Here is a 20,449-nt window from a genome sequence, read left to right as displayed (position 1 = left end):
TTCTGAACTCCTTTGCTTCTCCATATAAACTTCAGATTCAGTTTGTTGATGTCTACTAACAACTTGCTGGCATTTTGATTGTATCTAATGTGTGGATCAAACCAGGAAGATCATGACAATCCATCTATCTATGAACACAAAAAATCTTTCTGTACATATATACATATTGTTAGATTTATAACTAAGTATTTTTTTGTACACAATAGTATGTTTTTAATATAAATTCTAATTGTTCATTGCTGGTATATACAAAAGCAGCTGACTTTTGTATAATAACCTTATATCCTACAATCTTGATATAATCATTTAATAGTTCCAGGAGATTTTAATGTTGTTGATTCTTCGGGATTTATTACATAGACAATTATATATAAAAATGTGTGTGCATGTATGTGTGTATATACTATATATATATACTATATATATATACTATAGATAGTATATACTATAGATAGTATATATATACTACATATAGTATATATAGTATATATATAGTATATATAGTATCTATAGTATATATATACTATATATAGTATATATAGTATATCTATAGTATATATAGTATATATAGTATATCTATAGTATATATACTATAGATATACTATAGATATACTATATATACTATATATACTATAGATATACTATATATACTATATGTAGTATATATATACTATCTATAGTATATACTATCTATAGTATATACATAGTTTATATATACTATAAACTATATATACACTTATATATATATTTATATATATAACATATACTATATATATTTATATATACTATATATACTATATATAATATATAATACATGTATATGTATATATAGTATATGTGTATATATGCTAATATATATAACTACATATACAAGTATATATATAATTTTTTTTTCACTGTCACCCAGGCTGACAATCATGGCTCACTGCAACCTCTGTCTCCCAGGCTCAAGCAATCTTTCCAACTCATCCTCCCTTGTAGCTGGGACTACAGGTGCACGCCCCCCAACCAAGCTAATTTTTTGTATTTTTTTGTAGGGATGAGGTTTCCCCATGTTGCCCAGGCTGGTCTCAAACTTCTTGACTCAAGCTATCCACCTGCCTCGGCCTCTAGGATTACAGGCATGAGCCACTGCACCAAGCCTTTCCATATATTTAGATCTTCTTTGATTTTGTGCATAGGGAATTGTAGATTTCCTCATACAGATCTTATACATATTCTGTTAGATTTATATCTAATTTTTTTGGTGTTAACATAAACAATAGTATGTTTTTAATGTAAATTCTAATTGTTCATTGCTGGTATATAGAAAACCAATTGGCTTTTGTATAATAACCTCATATCCTACAATCTTGATATAATCATTTACTAGTTCCAGGAGTTTTTATTGTAGTTGATTCTTTGGGATTTATTACATAGGCAGTGATGTCATATGCAAACAAAGTTTTATTTCTTCCTTCCTAATCTATATACCTTTTTTTTTTCTTTTCTTGCTTCTTGTATTACCTAGGATTTCAGTGCAATGTTAAATACAAGTGCTGAGAAGGGAAATCATTGGCCTTTTCCTATTGTTAGCAGGAAGGTTTATGGTTTCTCACCATAAATATGATGTTAGCCATTTTTGCAGATCTTCTTTATCAAGTTGAGAAAGTTTCCCTATATACTTAGCTTTCTGAGAGTATCTATCACTAATAGATGTTGAATTTTGTCGATAGTTTTACTGCATCTATTGGTATAATCATGTGATCTTTTTTTCTTCTTTAGCGTGCTGATGTGATTGTACTAATTGATTTTGAATGTTGAACCACTCTTGTAAACCTGGAGTAAATCCCACTGGTTCTAATGTAGAAACTCTTTGTATACATTGTTGCATTTTATTTGTTAATATTTTTGAGGATTTTGACATTTATATTCATTAGAGATACTGGTCTATGGATTTCTTTTCTTATAATGCCTTTGTCTGGTTTTGGTATTAGGGTAATTTTGGCCTGATAGAATGAATTAGGAGGTATCCCCACTGCTTCTGTTTTCTGGAAGAGATTATAGAGAATTGGTATAATTTACTCCTTAATTATTTGGTAGCTCAAGATGGATAAAAGGCTTAAATGTAAAACCCAAAACTATAAAACCCTGGAATACAACCTATACAACACCATTCTGGACATAGGAATGGGCAAGATTTCATGACGAAGATGCCAAAAGCAAACACAACAAAAACAAAAATTGACATATGGGATGGAATTAAACTTAAGAGTTTCTGCAGAGCAAAAGAAACTATCAACAGAGTAAACAGACAACTTACAGAATGGGAAAAAATATTTGCAAACTATGCATCGGGCAAAAGTCTAATACACAGCATCTATAAAGAACTTAAACAAATTTACAAAAAAAAAACCATTAAAAACTGGGCAAAGGACATGAACAGACACTTTTCAAAAGAAGATATACAGGCAGCCAAAAAGCATGTGAAAAAAAGCTCAGTATCTCTGATCACTAGAGAAATGCAAATTAAAACCACAATGAGATACCATCTCACATCAGTCAGAATGGCTATTATTAAAAAGCCAAAATGCCTGTAATCCTAGCACTTTGGGAGGCCAAGGCGGGTGGATCACGAGGTCAGGAGTTCAAGACCAGCCTGGCCAAGATGGTGAAACCCCATCTCTACTAAAAATACAAAAATTAGCCGGGCGTGGTGGCGGGTATCTGTAACCCCAGCTACTCAGAGGCTGAGGCAGAGAATTGCTTGAACCCGGAAAGCAGAGGTTGCAGAGATCGTGCCACTGCACTCCAGCATGGGTGGCAGAGTGAGACTCCGTCTCAAAAAAAAAAAAAAAAAAAAAAGCCCAAAAATAACAGGTACTGATGAGGTTGCGGAGAAAATGGAACACTTGTGCACTGTTGGTGGGAGTATAAATTAGTTTAATTACTGTGGAAAGTAGTGTGGTCATTCCTCAAAGAACTAAAAATAGAACTACCATTCAACCCAGCAATCCCACTACTGGGTATATACCCAAAGGAATATAAATTGTTCTACCATAAAGACACATGCATGTGTATATTCGTTGCAGCACTATTCAAAATAGCAAAGACCTGGAATCAACCTAAATGACCACTGTAGATTGGATAAAGACAATGTGGTGTATATATACCATGGAATACTATGCAGTCATAAAAAAGAACGAGATCATGTCCTTTGCAAGAACATAGATGAAGCTGGAAGACATCATCCTCAGCAAACTAACAGAGGAACAGAAAACCAAATATTGCATATTCCCACTTATAAGTGGGAGCTAAGTGATGAAAACACATGGACACAAAGAGGGGAACCACAGATACTGTGGCCTACTTAAGGATGGAGGGTGGGAGGAGGGGAGAGGATCAGAAAAAAATAAGTATTGGGTACTAGGCTTAGTACCTGGGTGATGAAATAATCTGTACAACAAACCCCCCACGACATAAGTTTACCTATATAACAAACCTGGACATGTACCCCTGAACCTAAAATAAAAGTTTAAAAAATTATTTGGTTGAATTCACCAGTGAATGAATCTGGGCCTGGTGCTTTCGGTTTTGGAAGGTTATTTTCTATTGTATTTCTTTAATAGCAATAGGTCTATTCCGATTATCTATTTCTTCTTGTGTGAGTTTAGGTAGATTGTGAATTTCAAAGAATAGGCCAATATCATTTACATTATCAAATTTGTGGACATAGAGTTGTTCATAATCTTCCTTTATTACCCTTTTCATGCCCATGGGATCAGCAGTGATGGCCTGTCTTTCATTTCTGATATTAGTAACTTGTGTCTTCTCTCTTCTTTTCTTAGCCTAGCTAGAGTTATATCAAATGCTATGGTTTGAACGTTTGTCCCTTCTCACATGAAACTTCATCCGCAGTGCAGCAGTGTTGAGAGGTAGAATCTTTGGAAGGTGACTGGGTCATGAGGGCTCTGCACTCATGAATGGATTAATTCATTCACATATTAACCAATTAATGGGTTATTAAGGGAGTGGGCTACTTATCACAAGAGCGGGTCTGTTATAAAAGCCAGTTTGGCAGTCTCTTGTAAGCACTCTCACATGTGATGCCCTGCACCTCCTCAGAACTCTGCAGAGAAGACCCACCAGCCAGAAGGCCCGCACCAGAAATAGCACATGGACTTTGGACTTCCCAGCCTCCAGACCTGTAGGAAATAACTTTCCTTTCTTTATAAATTACCCAGTCTCAGGTACTCATTTATAGCAACAGTAAATGGACTGAGACATCAATTGTACTGATCTTTTCAAAGAATCAGCTTTTGGTTTTATTTTCTCTTTTGATTTCCTGTTTTCAATGCCATTGATTTCTGCTCTAATTATTATTATTTCTTTTCTTCTGTTTACTTTGAATTTAATTTGCTCTTCTTTGTCTAGTCTCCTAAAGTGGAAGTTTAGATTATTGGTATTAGATATTTCTTCTTTTTCTAATATATGCGTTTAATGGTATAAATCTCTCATTAAGCACTGTTTTTGCTACGGTCCACAAATTTTGATAAGTTGTATTTTCATCTTCTCATAGTTAAAAAATATTTTTAAAATTTCTTTTGGGATGTCTTCCTTGGCCCATGTGCTATTCAAACATATATTGTTTAGGCTGTGTGCTGTGGCTCACACCTGTAATCCCAATGTTTTGGGAGGCTGAGACAGGAGGATTGCTTGAGCCTAAGTGTTTAAGACCAGCATTGGCAACATAGTGAGACCCCGTCTCTACAAAAAATTTAAAAATTACCCAGGCATGGTAGCATGCCTCTGTGGTCCCAGCTACTCAGGAGACTGAGGCAGGAAAATTGCTTGAGCCCAGGAGTTCAAGGATGCCGTAAGCTATGATTATGCCACTACACTCCAGCCTAGGAGACAGAGCAAGACCTCATTTCTAAAAATAAAATACAATAAAAGTATATTCTTAAAGTATTTGGGGATTTTCCAGCTATCTTCCTGTTATTGATTTCTACTTTAAGTTCATTGTGGTCTGAGAGCTTACTTTGTATGATTTTTATTCTTTTAAATGTGTTAAGGGTGTGTTTTATGGCCTGGAATGGTGAATGTTCCATGTCCCATGTAAGCTTGAGAAGAATGTGAATTCTGCTGTTGCTGGGTGATGTATAATATAAATTTCAATTAGATCCATTTAGTTGATGGTGTTAGTTCTGTTATGTCCTTACTGATTTTCTGTCTGCTGGATCTGTCAGTTACTGACAGAGGGGTGTTGAAGTCTATAACTATACTGGCAGATTTGTTTATATCTCCTGGAAGTTCTATCAGTTTTTGCCTCATGTATTTTGATGCTCTGTCGTTAGGCACATATACAGTAAAGATTGTTATATCTTGTTGGAGAATTGACTTCTTTATCATTATGTTGTGCCCCTCTTTATCCCTGATAATTTTCCTAGCTCTGAAGTCTACTTTGTCATAAATTAATATAGCTATTCTAACTTTCCTTTGATTTGTGTTACATGGTGTGATAGTAGATTGGGGCTGTCAACTTGACTGGATTAAAAGATACTCAGATAGCTGGTAAAGGATCAATTATTCTCACTGCGTCAGTAGGCACTGAGACCATCCCTCTTCTGCTCAAAGGGTTTGGCTTTTGATTAGAATAATTGGGTTGCCCCAGGTATGTCTATGAAGGTGTATCTGGGGGAGATTAGTGTGTGAGTCAGTGGACAAAGTGGGGAAGATCCCGACGTAATGTGAGTGGGCACCATCCAATTGATTGGGGGCCTGGATGGAAGGCAGAGGAAGGGTAAACTCTCTCACTTCCAGAGCCAAGATATCCATTTTCTCCTGCCCTTGGGTGTCAGAACTCTGAGTTCTCCAGCTCTTGTGCTCTGGGACTTACACCAGACCCCCTCTCCCCACCAGCTCTCAGGCCTTTGGCTCATACTGAGAGTTATACCATAGGCATCCTTGCATCTGAGGCCTTCAGACTTGCACTGAGCCAGCTACCAGCTTCCCTGGTTCTCCAGCTTGCAGACAGTCTATCATGGGAATTCTCAGTCTTCATAACAGAGTGAGCTATTTCCTCTAATAAGCCACTTGTCATCTATCTATCAGTCTATCTATCTCTCATCAGTCTGAATTTCTGGAGAACCCTGACTAAAAGACATAACATATCTTTCTCCATCCTTTTAATCTATCTGTGTTTTTATATTTAGGGTGGGTTTCTTGTACACAGCATATAGTTACATCTATTTTGCTTTAATTCACTCTGACAATCTCTATCTCTTAACTGGTGTATTTACCATTAAGATTTAAGTGATTATTGATAGTTGGATTAATATCTTCTATGCTTGTTACTATTTCATATTTTTGGCCTTGTTCTTTGCTTCTTTCTTGTCTTTCATTCTTTTTCTGCCTTCTGTCATTTTAATTGATTACTTTATGTAACTCCATTTTCTCACCTCTCAAAAAATCAATTATGTCCCTTTTTAGCTTTTTCTGGTCATTGCCCTTGAGTTTGCAGTATACATTTACAACAAGTCCATGTTCAAATTACACCATACCACTTCATCGCAGGTGATGCACATACCTTACAGCAGAGTATTCCCAATGCTCCCATCCCTTACTTTTCTTTATTTAATTTACCCATAAGCTATAACTACCTAATACATTATTGTTGTTTCTGTTGTTATTTTGGACAAACAGGTATCTGTTGGGTCAATTAAGAATTTTAAAAATACTTTATTTACTTTATTTTACCTTCATTTATTTCTCTCTAACACTCTTCCTTTCTTTAAGTAGATCCAACTCTCTTTTTATGTCATTTTCCTTCTCTCTGAAGAATTTTTTTTAACATTTCTTGCAATGTCACTGGTGACAAATTCTCTCAACATTTATTTGTCTGAGAAAGTCTTTATTTATCATTCAGTTTTGAAGGACAATCTTGCTGGATACAAAATTCTACATCGGTGTTTTTGTTCTTTCAGCACCAAATCTTTCACTTCACTCTCTTCTTGCTTGTATGGGTCTCAAGAGAAATCCGGTATAACACTATCCTTGCTCCTCTATATATAAAGTGCTTTTTACTTCTGACTTCTTTCAAGGTTTTCTTTCTGTCTTTGATTTTCTGCAGCTTGAATGTGATATGCCCAGGGATAGATTTTTGTAGTACTGATCCTGCTTGGTGTTCTCTGAGCTTCCTGTACCTGTGGTATGCTATCATTAATTTTGAGAAATTCTCAGTCATTATGGCTTCCAGTATGTCCCCTGTCCCTTTCTGTCTTTCTGCTCCCTCTGATATCACCTTTATACATATATTAAATCTTTGGTAATTTTCCCGTATTTCTTGGATATTCTGTTCTGTCATTTTCATTGTTTTCTCTCTCTTCATTTCCATTTTGGAAGTTTCTACTGACATTTCTTCAAGCTCGCTGATTCTTCCTTTGGCTGTGTCCTGCCTCTTGATCAATCAAATAAAAGGCATTCTTCATTTCTAGTATAGTGTTTTCTTTATTTCTAGCATATCCTTTTGATTATTATTATTATTATTTACTTAATTTTTTTTTGAGACAGAGTCTTCCCTCTGTCACCTGGGCTGGAGTGCAGTGGCATGATCTCAGCTCACTGCAGCCTCTGCCTCCTGGGTTCAAGTGATTCTCCTGCCTCAGCCTCCCGAGTAAGTGGGATTACAGGCACCTGCCACCTTCCCTAGCTAATTTTTGTATTTTTAGTAGGGACAGGGCTTCCCCATGTTGGTCAGGCTGGTCTCAAACTCCTGACCTCAAATGATCTGCCCGCCTCAGCCTCCCAAAGTGCTGGGATTATAGGCGTGAGCCACTGCGCCCGGCCTATTTTTTGTTTGGTTTGGTTTTGTTTTTGAGATGAGGTCTCACTCTGTCACCCAGGCTGGAATGCAGTGGCGCAATCACAGCTCACTGCAGCCTTGACCACCAGGCTCAAGTGATTCTCCTGCCTTAGCCTCCCGAGTAGCTGGGACCACAGGCATGCACTACCATGTCTGGTGACTTTTTTTTTTTCAAGAGAGGAGGTCTCACTATAGTGCTTAGGCTGGTCTCGGATTCCTGAGCTCAAACAACGTTCCTGCCTCAGACTCCCAAAGTGCTGGGATTACAGACATAAGCCACCACACATGGCCTGAATATTATTATTATTATTATTATTATTACTATTATTATTACTGTTAGGAGTTTAGGAGTGGAGGTTTAATAAGTAAAAAAAATAGGAAAACAGCTCTCTCTCTACTGTGAGAGAGGGGACTTCTGAGAGGAAAAGGCCTTGATTATTGTTTTTTAATCCACACAAAGTATAAGTCATTTATTTCTCTTCTGGCCCTGGGCTCAGTACATAGACAGCTTCTCTTCACCCTTTGGGTTAACAATTTTCTCCAGGTTGCTTCTGAAATTATGATAACGCTCAGCATAGAAAGCCCTCAGTTCAAGCACGGTGTCCCCGATCTCCCCATAGGTGCCTCATCTTGCCTGTGCACCAAGGCCTGGTAATAATCCATTACATGAATTTCCTTGGAGGCCTTGGCCACAGCATCTCCATGTTCTGAGAAGTACTTGGATGTGGTTGTCTGGAACCACTTTGGTCTTGACTGCCTTTATCCTCTCCAGCACCTTCTCCCGGAGTGATATCCCAAAATAATGTCCATCCTCAATCTTGGGGATCAGATGCTGGATCCATGTGATCACCAGAATGCATTTCCCTTTGAGAGTCCAGACTTCTGTCTTATCCAGGGGAACGGGAACAGAACCTTCTCATGCCAGGGAGACTTCTTTCTTCCCCTGCTTATCTGTTTCCAACTCATCATCCTTGGATAGAGGGTCTGGGATGGGGATTTCAGTGGCACTCAGAGGGAGGTCAGATCAGCCACATTGAAGGACTTCTTTTGCAAGAGCTGATTCAGATATATGACTTTCTGTGGCAAGAATCTGCAGGGGAATTCCTCAGCCTCCTGGAAAAGATTTTACCTGAAGACCTCTGCGTGCTTGCAGGCCTCCCTGCTCAGATGCACTCCACAAGGCTGGGCCATGCTGCTCCAGGTGCTAGATCTCTGGTCTCCTGGCTAGTCCTGATTCTTTATTAAAGTCCCCATCTCTCTGCTTATATTATGCATCTGTTCTTGCATGTTTTTCACTTTTTTCCACTAGAGGCCTTAACACGTTAAATAGTTATTTTAAATTCCTGTCAGTAATCCAAAATCTCTACAATATCTGGGTCTGGTTATGATGCTTGTTCTGTCTCCTCAAATTGTTTTTTGTCTTTCAATTTGCCCTGTAATTTTTTGTTGAAGGGCGGATACAATGTACTGAGTAAAAGGAATCTGCATCTTGCTGCTGCAGTGGGCTTCTGCTCCAGTAAGCATTTTTTTTTTTTTTTTTTTTCAGTCAGGGTCTCTCTCTGTCAACCAGGCTGGAGTGCAGTGGCACAATCTTGGCTCACTGCAACCTCCACCTCCTGGGTTCAAGCAGTTTTCTTGCCTCAGCCACCCGAGTAGCTGGGATTACAGGTGTGTGCCACCACACCCGGCTAATTTTTGCATTTTTAGTAGAGACGGGATTTCGCCACATTGCCCAGGCTGGCCTTCAACTCCTTGGCTCAAGCAATCCACCCACCTCGACCTCCCAAAGTGCTGGCATTACAGGCATGAGCCACCGCTCCTGGCCTCCAGTAAGCTTTGATTCTGTGTATGGGCTTGTCTCACCAATTGCAGGTGAAGTGTCTTGCCTTGTGACCTCAATCATCTGACTGATAAAGAGTTGTTGATTTTCAGTTTCTGCAGGATTTTTCTTTTCTTTCTTTTTTTTTTTTTTTTTTTTTTGAGACGGAGTCTCCCTCTGTCGCCCAGGCTGGGAGTGCAGTGGCGCGATCTCGGCTCACTGCAAGCTCCGCCTCCCGGGTTCACGCCATTCGCCTGCCTCAGCCTCCTGAGTAGCTGGGACTACAGGTGCCCGCCACCACGCCCGGCTAATTTTTTTGTATTTTTAGTAGAGACGGGGTTTCACCGTGTGAGCCAGGATGGTCTCGATCTGCTGACCTCGTGATCCACCCGTCTCGGCCTCCCAAAGTGCTGGGATTACAGGCGTGAGCCACCACGCCCGGCCTCTGCAGGATTTTTCTTGTTGTGAGAATAGAAGTCATGACTCACAAGTACCTAGCATCTCAGATAAGAAACTAGAAGCTTTCTCACTGAATCCCAATTATGTAACATTTATGTTACACACAATTATGTGTATATACACACAATAAATATAAATGTGTCTAATTTATTTTTAAAAGACTCTAGAAAGATATACACCAAAATGCTAATATTTTTGATATTTGTTGAGCAGATGGTGTAATCATCTATGTAGAAGGTCTAGAACAATCAACAAAAAAACTGGAACTGATAAGCAATTGTAGCAAAGTTGCAAGATACAAGGTTAATATACAAAAGTCCATTGCTTTCCTGTATAGCAACAATGAATAAGTGGGATTTATAATTAAAAACACAATACAATTTACATGAGCACCCAGGAAATGAAATCTTTAGGTATAAGTCTAACAAACACATCCAAGATCTATGTAAGGAAACCTACAATTTTTATGATGAACAAAATCAAAGAAGAGCTAAATAAATGAAGAAATATTCCCAAGTTCATGGATTGGAAGACAATATTGTCAAGATGTCAGTTCTTCCCAACTGGACTCATACATTCGACACAATCAAAATCCCAATCAAAATGCCAGCAAATTGTTTGTGGATATCAACAACTGAAATCTAAAGTTTATATGAAAAGCCAAAAGACCCAGAATAGGCAACATGAAATTGAAGGAGTAGAACAAGTCAGATACTTCCTGACTTCAAGATTTACTATAAAGCTATGGTTGTCAAGACAAACAGATCAAGGGAAGAAAGCAGAGAGCCCAGAAACAAACACACATAAATATAGTCGAATTATCTTTGATAAAGGAGCAGGGAAATTCAATGCTGAGATTTTTTTTTTTTTTTTTTTTTTTTGAGATGGAGTCTCACTCTGTTGCTCAGGCTGGAGTGCAGTGGCATGATCTCAGCTCACTGCAACCTCTGCCTCCTGGGTTCAAGTGATTCTCCTGCCTCAGCCTCCCGAGTAGCTGGGATTACAGGTGCATGCCACCATGCCCAGCTAATTTTTTGTATTTTTAGTAGAGATGGGGTTTCATCATGTTGGCCAGGATGATCTTGAACTCCAGACCACGTTAGCCAGGCTAGTCTGGAACTCCTGACCTCAAGTGATCTGCCCACCTGCTTCCCAAAGTGCTGAGATTACAGGCGTGAGCCACTGCGCCTCGCTAAGACACTTTTTAAATTCCCTTTTGATACCTTCTTTGAGCCAATGGTTGTTCTGGAGTGTGTTTTGTTTCCACATATTTGTGAATTTTCCCGTTTTCTTGCTGTTATAGGTTAGTAGTTACATTTCATTGTGGTTGAAAAAGGTACTTAGAATTATTTTGAACGTCTTAAATTTGTTAAGACTCATTTTGTGGCCTAATATGTGATCTATCCCAGAGAATGTTTTGTGCGTGCCTGAGAAAAATGTGCATACTTCTGCTGTTGGATAAGAAGTTCTGCATATGGTGGTTAGGTCCATCTTTTCCATAGTGTTGTTCAAGTCAGTGTTTCTTTATTGATTTTCTGTCTGGATGTTCTATCACTTATTGTTAAGTGAGGTATCGAAGTCCCCTACTATTAATGTATTGCTGTCAATTCCTGTCCTCAGATCTGTCAATATTTGCTTTATATATTTAGGTGCTCTGATGTTGAGTGTGTATATGATTGTTATATTGTTATATTTTCCTGTAGAACTGACCTTTTTATCACTGTAAAATGATCTTCCTTGTGTCTACAGACAGTTTTAGACCTAAAGTCTATTTTGTCTGATATAAGTATAGCCCCCTCTGGTTTCTTTTGGTTACTATTTGCATAAAATATCCTTTTCTATCCCTTTACTGTCAACCTGCATGTGTCTTTAATTCTAAAGTGTATCTATTCGTTTTGTACACTTTGTATTAAAATTCACAGAAAAGCTGTCTTCTCAAAAGGACTTTTAGAAGTAAAATGATAACATCACATCCAAGTGACACATGTACTTATATCCATCGGATTGGCGGTGGAGAGGAACTGGAAGAAATGAAGGATTCTAGACCAGAACAATATAGATGATACTTTCAGTTATAACCGTTGTTACATGTGTAGCTTATTCAATACTACTGCATATATAGTAGACGAACTTAAGTCCCTATTTGAAACATCTAGTCTGTCTAGGTGTTTAGAAGTGCACAAAGTATATTAAATGTAGTGGTAATAAAGAACACACTTTGTAAATATCCTTTTGTAAAATTCATATGAAATATTGTCTTTTGGAAATTGAATGATCACACCACTTCTCTGAGCAGTACACATTACTATATTCATGCTGGTTCAGGGAGAAAGGAGGAGAAGGAATTCCAAAGGGTTTGATACCAGTGTGTGTATGGTGAGGCACAATTGGCTACTGTCCCTTATGTCCGTGCATTGTCTTTTACTTGGCTATGTTTATACCATACATAAAGGACAAGCAAGTCCTGATTTAAAACATCTAGTCCTTCTAGATGTTAAAGAGGTCGCCAGCATATGACAAAAGTAGGGTTAGTAAACTAATACATTGAGTCTATTTTGTGTTAAAATTCACAGAAAAGACTGTTCTTAACCCTTATGGAAGTGAAATTGTGAAAATCCCTGCTAAGTACTATAGATGCATATATCTGTCCATTGGGTTGACAGAAGTAGGAAGGAAAAAGGTTCTAGGCTAGAATGTTCCTATTTAAAAGATACTTTCAGGCTGGGTACAGGGCTCATGCCTGTAATCCTAGCACTTTGGAAGGCCGAGGCAGGTGGATCACCTGAGGTCAGGAATTCAAGACCAGCCCGGCCTGAAAGTATCTTTTAAATAGGAACACCCTGAGCAAACAATGTATGATAAAAAGTAGAGCTAGTGGCCAGGCGCGGTGGCTCACGCCTGTAATCCCAGCACTTTGGGAGGCCGAGGTGGGCAGGTCACCTGAAGTCGGTAGTTCGAGACAAGCCTGACCAACATGGTGAAACACTGTCTCTACTAAAAATATAAAATTAGCTGGGCGTGGTGGCACATGCCTGTAATCCCAGCTACTTGGGAGGCTGAGGCAGGAGAATCGCTTGAACCCTGGAGGCAGAGGTTGTAGTGAGCCAAGGTCCTGCCATTGCACTCCAGCCTGGGCAACAAGAGCAAAACTCCATCTCAAAAAAAAAAACCAAGGTAGAGCCAGTGAATTAGCCAATTCGTAAATATCTTCTTATAATTGATACAAAAAATGAAGCTTGGATACAGAATTGTTAACCCATCCCTGAGCAGTGTATATCAGGACTTGTTAGGTAGGCAGCAGAGGAGCAGAAGGAAGTGTGAAGGGAGAGATGTATGCAGATGTGTTCATATTTATATTTTGACTGTAGCCAACTGACGTATGTGCATCTCTTTGGCTGAACTGCAAGAATAAATTAAGTAATTCAATGGAAATATACCTCCTTGCTAACATTTGAATGGTATAGATCTGATAATGAATTATCTTAGAAACTATACTTGGTGTACTCTGTTGCTTTATGTTTCAGTTTAAATTGAACGTTAAGGAAATGCAGTATTTTAATTGGAATTCTGCCAATACCTTTATCTAGAGGAGCGTTGCCATTTTTGTCTTCTATGAAATTTTTGTCCCAAAAGAGGCGGGATTATACTTTTTTCTAACAGATTGAGCTGGTGCCGTGTATTTTTAGCTATCAAAATATTCATATCACTTTGGAATTTTAAATTGGTAAATATTCATGATGTGTGAAAAAGCATGATACATACATACTGTATGCTCTCAATCCAATAAAACTGGATGTTGTGTCTAAACACACACAGGACCTAGAAGGACACAGCAAACTGTAAGCTGCTTGTGATTGTGGACAACTTTGTTCTTTGCTTCTTGTGTTTTTCACTTTCCTATAATGCATGTATTAACTTTTTAAAAATAAAAGTTAGGCCAGGTGTGGTAGCTCACTCCTGTAATCCCAACACTTTACGAAGATGGGGCAGAAGGATCACCTGAAGCCAGAGTTTAAAACATACCTGAGAAACAGAATGAGACCCCATCTCTACAAAAAAATTAAAAATTGTAATAGTTGGGCACAGTGGTACGTGCCTGTAGCCCGAACTACTCAGAAGGCAGAGGCAGGAAGACAACTTGAGCCCACGAGGTTGAGGTTCCAGTGACCCATGATCACGCCACCACACTCCAGCCTGGGCAACACAGCAAGACTGCCACCTCAAAAAAAAAATTTCTTTTTAATAAGGTAATTTTTAAAACCTGGAAACAATAAATAAAGTGTATCTATTATAGACAGCATATGACTTGATCTTGTTTTTTATACATTCAGTCACTCTATACCTTTTGTGGGTTTTTTGTTGTTTTGTTTTTGAGACAAGGTCACTCAGACTGTCACCCAGACTAGAGTTCAGTTGCTAGCTTGGCTCACTGCAGCCTCTACCTCCCGGCCTCAAGCGATTCTCCCACCTCAGCCTTCCTAGTAGCTAGGACTGCAGACATGCACAACCACACCTGGCTAATTTTTAAAAATTTTTTGTAGATATGGGGTTTCCCTATGTTAAAGACATAGTTTGAGCCCAGACTGGTCTCAAACTCCTGGGCTCAAGCAATCTTCCCACCTGGGCCTCCCAGATTGTTGGGATTACAGGCATTAGCCACCACACCCAGCCTCTACACCTTTTGATTGGTGAGATTAATCCATTTACATTTAAGTAATTATTAATGAGGATTTACCATTGCCATTTTGTTAATTATTTTCTATTTGTCTTGCATTGTTTTAACTCTTGTTTTCTTGCTGTCTTCCTTTGTTGTTTGATGATTTTTGTAGTAATATGCTTTGATTTTTCATCTCTTGTGTATCTGTTACAGGTTTTTTCCTTTGCTATTAGATAAAGGCTTGTGTAGAATATCTTACAGTTTTTAACCTTCTATTTTAAGTTCAAATGTATACAAAAACACTACCATTTTACTCCCCCACACAAGCACTTTGTATTCTTGTAGACAAAGAATGCTTCTTTTTATATCATATATCCATTAGCGACATTTTCTCTATTAACTTTTACATTGGGGTTAAAAGTAATTTACATACCATCTTTACAGTGTTACATGAATCTGTCTGCATCTATATATTTACCTTTCCCTGTGTGATTTATGCTTTCATATGCTTATGTGTGTGTGTTGCTGTTTAGGATAATTTTATTTCAATTTGAAGAAGTCTCTGAAGCATTTTTTGTTTGTTTCAGATAGAAGAAACAAAAAGACATGACAAGTAAATGATAAGTAAGTTAGGTCTAGTGGTAATGAACTCCTCGTTTTTGTTTGTTTGAGAAAAACTATCTCTCCATCACTTTTAAAGTATAATTTTGCCTGGCATAGTACTCCAGATTAAAAGTTGTGTTTTGTTCAATATTTAGAACATATCATCCAACTGTCTCCTAGTCTGCGAAGTTTCTGCCAAGAAATCCACTAATATTCTTATAGAAATTCTCTTAAAAGTGACAAATCACTTTTCTCTTGCTGCTTTGAAAATTCTTTATTTGTCCTTAACTTTCGACAACGTGAATAAAATGTGTCTTGGTGTGCGGAAGATTCCCAACATGATGTTTTGACTTAAGATTTTTTGATTTTATGATGGGTTTATCTGGACTTAACTCCATCACAAATTGAGGAGCATCTGGACTTATGATGGTTCAACTTACAATTTTTTGACTTCCTGATGGCTTTATTGGGTATTAAATATATTTCTTTTTTTTTTTTTTTGAGACAGAGTCTCACTCTGTCACCAAAGCTGGAGTGCAATGGCATGATCTCAGCCCACTGCAACCTCTGCCTCCCGGGTTCAAGCAATTCTCCTGCCTCAGCCTCCTGAGTAGCTGGGATTACAGGCATGTGCCACCATGCCTAGGTAATTTTGTATTTTTAGTAGAGAAAGGATTTCACCATGTTAGCCAGGCTGGTCTCGAACTCCCAACTTCAGGTGATCTGCCTACCTTGGCCTCCCAAAGTGCTAGGATTACAAGTGTGAGCCACCATGCCTGGCCTAAATATATTTTCAACTTACAATATGTTCAACTTACAATGGGTTTATCAGGACATCCATTGTTAAGGAGCACTTGTAGTCTTCCGTGGTTGATCCTATTTGGGGATCTTTGAGATTCAGAAATCTGGATGTCCATTTCCCTCCAACAATCTGTGGAAAGTTTTCAGCCATTATTTATTTAAATGAGCTTTCTACCCCTTTCTCTCTTCTCCTTCTAGAACTCTTATAATATGTGCATTGGTTCACTTAATGGTGTCCTATAAATCCTGTAGTCTTTTTTCACTCTTTTTTCATTTTTTTATCCTCTGACTAAATAGTATTAAATGGCCTGTCTTCAAGTTTACCGATTTTTTTCTTATGCTTGATCAAGTCTACTATTGAAGCTGTTTACTGAATTTCTCATTTCATTCATTGCACTCTTCAGCCCCAGAATTTCTGAGGTTTTAAGATTATTTTATCTCTTTGTTGAACTTCCCATTACGTTTGTGCATTGTTTTCCTGATTTAATTGGGTTGTCTACTTGTGTTCTCTTGTAGCTCACTAAGCTTCCTTAAAACAACTATTTTGATTTCCCTGTCAGGCAATTTGTAGATTTTCATTGCTTTAGGGTCAGTTATTGAAAAATTATTGTGTCCTTTTGGTGGTTTTATGTTTCCTTGATTTTTTGTTTGTTTGTTTCTTACAGCCATATGTTGGTGTTGGTGTCTATGCACTTGTGGAAACAGTCACTTCTTCCAGACTTAACAGACTGGCTTCAGTGGGGAAAGACCTACACCTGCAGGTGGGTGTGAGGGTGTTGGCTGGGTGGAGTGTAGCGATCCTACTCTGGCAGGGCGGGGAAGGTAGCAATAGTTCTGCCTTCAGGAAGGGCACGGTGGTGTAGTTTCCATGGAGCTCTGTCTGCTGAGGTCAGACAAAAATTAGCTGGACGTGGTGGTGCATCCCTGTAGTCCCAGCTACTCGGGAGGCTGAGGCAGGAGAATCACTTGAACCCAGGAGGCAGAGGTTGCAGTGAGCTAAGATCACACCACTGCACTCCAGCCTAGGCAACAGAGTGAGACTCTGTCTATAAATAAATAAATAAATAACACTTTCAAATTAGAGCCTTTATTACATGTGTACCATTTATTCAACGTTACTGTGTATATAGTGGAAAACTTAGGCACTATTTGAAACATCTAGTCTTTCTAGATGTTTAAAAGTGCACAACGTATGCTAAAAGTAGAGGGCTACAGTAACATCGTTTAAATATTTTTTTGTTATCTCACAGGAGTGGTTGCATTTGGGAAAGGAATTGTGAAACTGGATGTTTTGATGCTGACTATTCACTGGGTGGTGCTGGGCAGGGGGAGAAGGAAGCATGCAGAGAGAAGGGTTCTGTACCCATAAGCTAAATTAGTTCAGATTGTCTAACCATTGTTTTATATGTGCATTTTAGTTAATATTCCTGTGTATTAAAGGCTAAGCAAGTCCTAATGCCTAAAATATGTTAAAAGTAGAGGTAGTTAAGCAATTTAACGCAGAAACAGAAAACAAAATTCTGTGTGTTCTCACTTATTAGTGGGAGCTAAACACTGAGTACATGTGGACATAAAGATGGGAACAATAGACACTGGTAACTACTAGAAGGGGGAGGGATGGAGGAGAGCAAGTGCTGAAAAACATTGTTGGATTCTATAGTGGTCCTTAGTGGCCAAGGTTGCAGAGGGCTGTTGCTGTGGTGAGGGTTGTTGGGGTCCTTGGTGTTAAAGGCTACTGGGGCCCAGTGGTCTTCTTATATCTCACTGGGGGATGTCATGCCCAAGAGAATCCCTCTTTGCAACAGGTCTGGCATGTAAATACACTCACTGCAGTGACTGTGCTGGTGTCTGAGGCATGGGAACATGCACAGTAGCCACGGAGCTAGGCTCTGGAGCATGCATGTGATTGTGGGAAGGAGGTAGTGGCTTTGGCCCTGAAAGAGGGCAGGACACAGTGGTGGTTCTTACTCCTGTGGAAACATAATAGCAGCTCCTTCCTCAAGGCAGGAACAGCTTCGTAGACTCCAGGAAGCTTCATTACACGGGCTCAACATCACTGAAGACCATGGTGAGAAAGCTGTTAGTGTTCCTTGGCAGTGATGAGGACCACTGGGGTCCTCCTGCTCCCTTTTTCCCCCACAGGGAGAGGTCATGCCAAGGGATCACTCTTGGCACCTACCTATACCAGACTGAGGGAGGGGTAGCATAGGTTAAAATGCTTCCTACACTTTTCTATGTGGTCATCCTCAGTTTTCGTGCTCCACTGGGTTACTATCGTTCCTTTATTGTACTCCAGAGCTCTCCCATAACTATTTTCATTGGCAAGTAGCTGTTTGTTCATTGTTTTTGTTGGGGAGATAAGCACTGGTGCCTCCTAGTCCACCATCTTGCTGACATCACTCCTCCTCAATAAGTATAAAATTTTTCTTAATTGACATTACAGTGAATAGATCTGATAGCTACCTCCTTTATCAAGTGACCAGAGTTAAGATGACAAGTAATGGGATAAATTGACATCCTGCACTTCATGATAGGATTCTCCCAGAAGATCCAGCATTGCTTCAGATATAGTCATGACAAAAATGTATAAATCATGAAGCAACACCGGATGATTCCAAACTGAGAGGCAGCCTACAAAATAACTGGCCTGTAGTTTTCATTAAGTGTTAAGGTTATATGAGCCAAGGAAAGATGAACTCTTCCAGATAGAAGGAAAACATACACAAGTAAATGATAATCCTGACTTGAATGTTGGACCTACTAAAGAATGTTATTGAATAATTGGTGAAATTTGAACAAAATCTGGGGATTAGAGGGTAGTATTGTATCAATGTGAATTTTCTGATTTTGATGGTTTCACTTTGGTCATGAAGAAAAGTAATCTTGTCTTTTATGAAATATACACTGAAGTATTAAGGGGAAATGGGGCATCATATTTGCAACTTATTCTCGAATGAGAAAAAATATACAGTTGTGTGTGTGTGTGTGGGTGTGCGTGTGTAGAGAGAGAATGATAGTAAGGTCAATGCAGTAAAATGCCAACAACGCAGGAAACTAGGTGAAAGGTCTACAAAAATTCTGCATCATTTTTGTAACTTTTCTTTATATTTAAAATTTCTCCAAAAGATAGTTTTTAAAAAGCTTTAAAAGCACAAGCAATTTTTTTCTACACAATATTAGATAAATAATAGCAAACGTTATAGGTAGATATGACAAAAACTAGCAAATGACTGGAGTTTGGGACCCCATGCTGAATCATCCTGCAGCTCCTGAACTTGTCTTGATTTTGCAGCAAGCTAAGGCAGCCTGCCCAGAATAGGCTCCACTAAATAGGAACGTGGAGGGTCAAAGCCATTCCTCAGCTTCTCCCAGAACATTTGACTTTGATTTCATTACCCAAATATTTAGGCAGTAATAATGATAATGGCAGTAATAATATTACCTAACCAACTCTGTAGGAATTACCTATACTTCCTAATAGCCATTTGACATTAATTTAGCCATAAACTAATCTATTTAAGCCACTCATCAGAAAATCAAATTTTTAAGACTTTCTACTTAAAAAAAAATCCATATTATTTACCATAAGCTTCATTTATATACTTGTCAGTTGGGAAGGAAGTGTCAGATTCAGTAGACATTTTCTCACCTATTCCCAAATAGAGTCCCTTTGGTGGCCGAGTCAAGATGTAGCTCATTTGCATCACCCTCACCATTCTTTCACTGCCTTTCCCATCAATACAGCTGCAATTCAGAATCTTGCCCTTCATTATTTCTCTATAATTTGCAAATGTCTCTCTTTTGTCTCTGTTATGCTTCCTTAAGACTTACTTACAGATTCCTCTTCATTCAAACACAATTTATTCCCTTGCATAAATTCACTATTCATGTCATGCCCACCTAATAATTTACGGTTTTGTTTGTTTGTTTGTTCGTTTTTGAGATGGAGTCTCTCTCTGTCGCCCAGGCTGGAGTGCAGTGGCGTAATCTCGGCTCACTGCAACCTCCGCCTCCTGGGTTCAGGCGATTCTCCCTTTTCAGCTTCCTGAGTAGCTGGGATTACAGGTGTGTGCCACCACCCCTGTCTAATTTTTGTATTTTTAGTAGAGATGGTGTTTCACCATGTTGACCAGGTTGGTCTCGAACTCCTGACCTCAGGTAATCCACCTGCCTCAGCCTCCCAAAGTGCTAGGATCATAGGCGTCAGCCACCATGCCTGGCCTATAATTTACTTTTTAAAAAACACATTATGAGCCAAACACAGTGG

General features: G+C 38.7%; 1 protein-coding gene and 1 pseudogene across 1 annotated transcript in view; both read right to left on the bottom strand.

Moving 5' to 3' along the window:
- Positions 1 to 20,449, bottom strand: part of DPYSL2 (dihydropyrimidinase like 2) — a 140,731-nt gene that overhangs the window by 98,024 nt on the left and 22,258 nt on the right. The window lies entirely within an intron of this gene.
- LOC129398603 (proteasome activator complex subunit 2-like) lies at positions 843 to 19,669 on the bottom strand (annotated as a pseudogene).

Source organism: Pan paniscus, chromosome 7, assembly GCF_029289425.2.
Source record: "Pan paniscus chromosome 7, NHGRI_mPanPan1-v2.0_pri, whole genome shotgun sequence".
In the NCBI taxonomy this organism is placed as follows: domain Eukaryota; kingdom Metazoa; phylum Chordata; class Mammalia; order Primates; family Hominidae; genus Pan; species Pan paniscus.
Note: the sequence above shows the minus strand (reverse complement) of the source record. Positions and strands in the feature narration are given on the sequence as shown.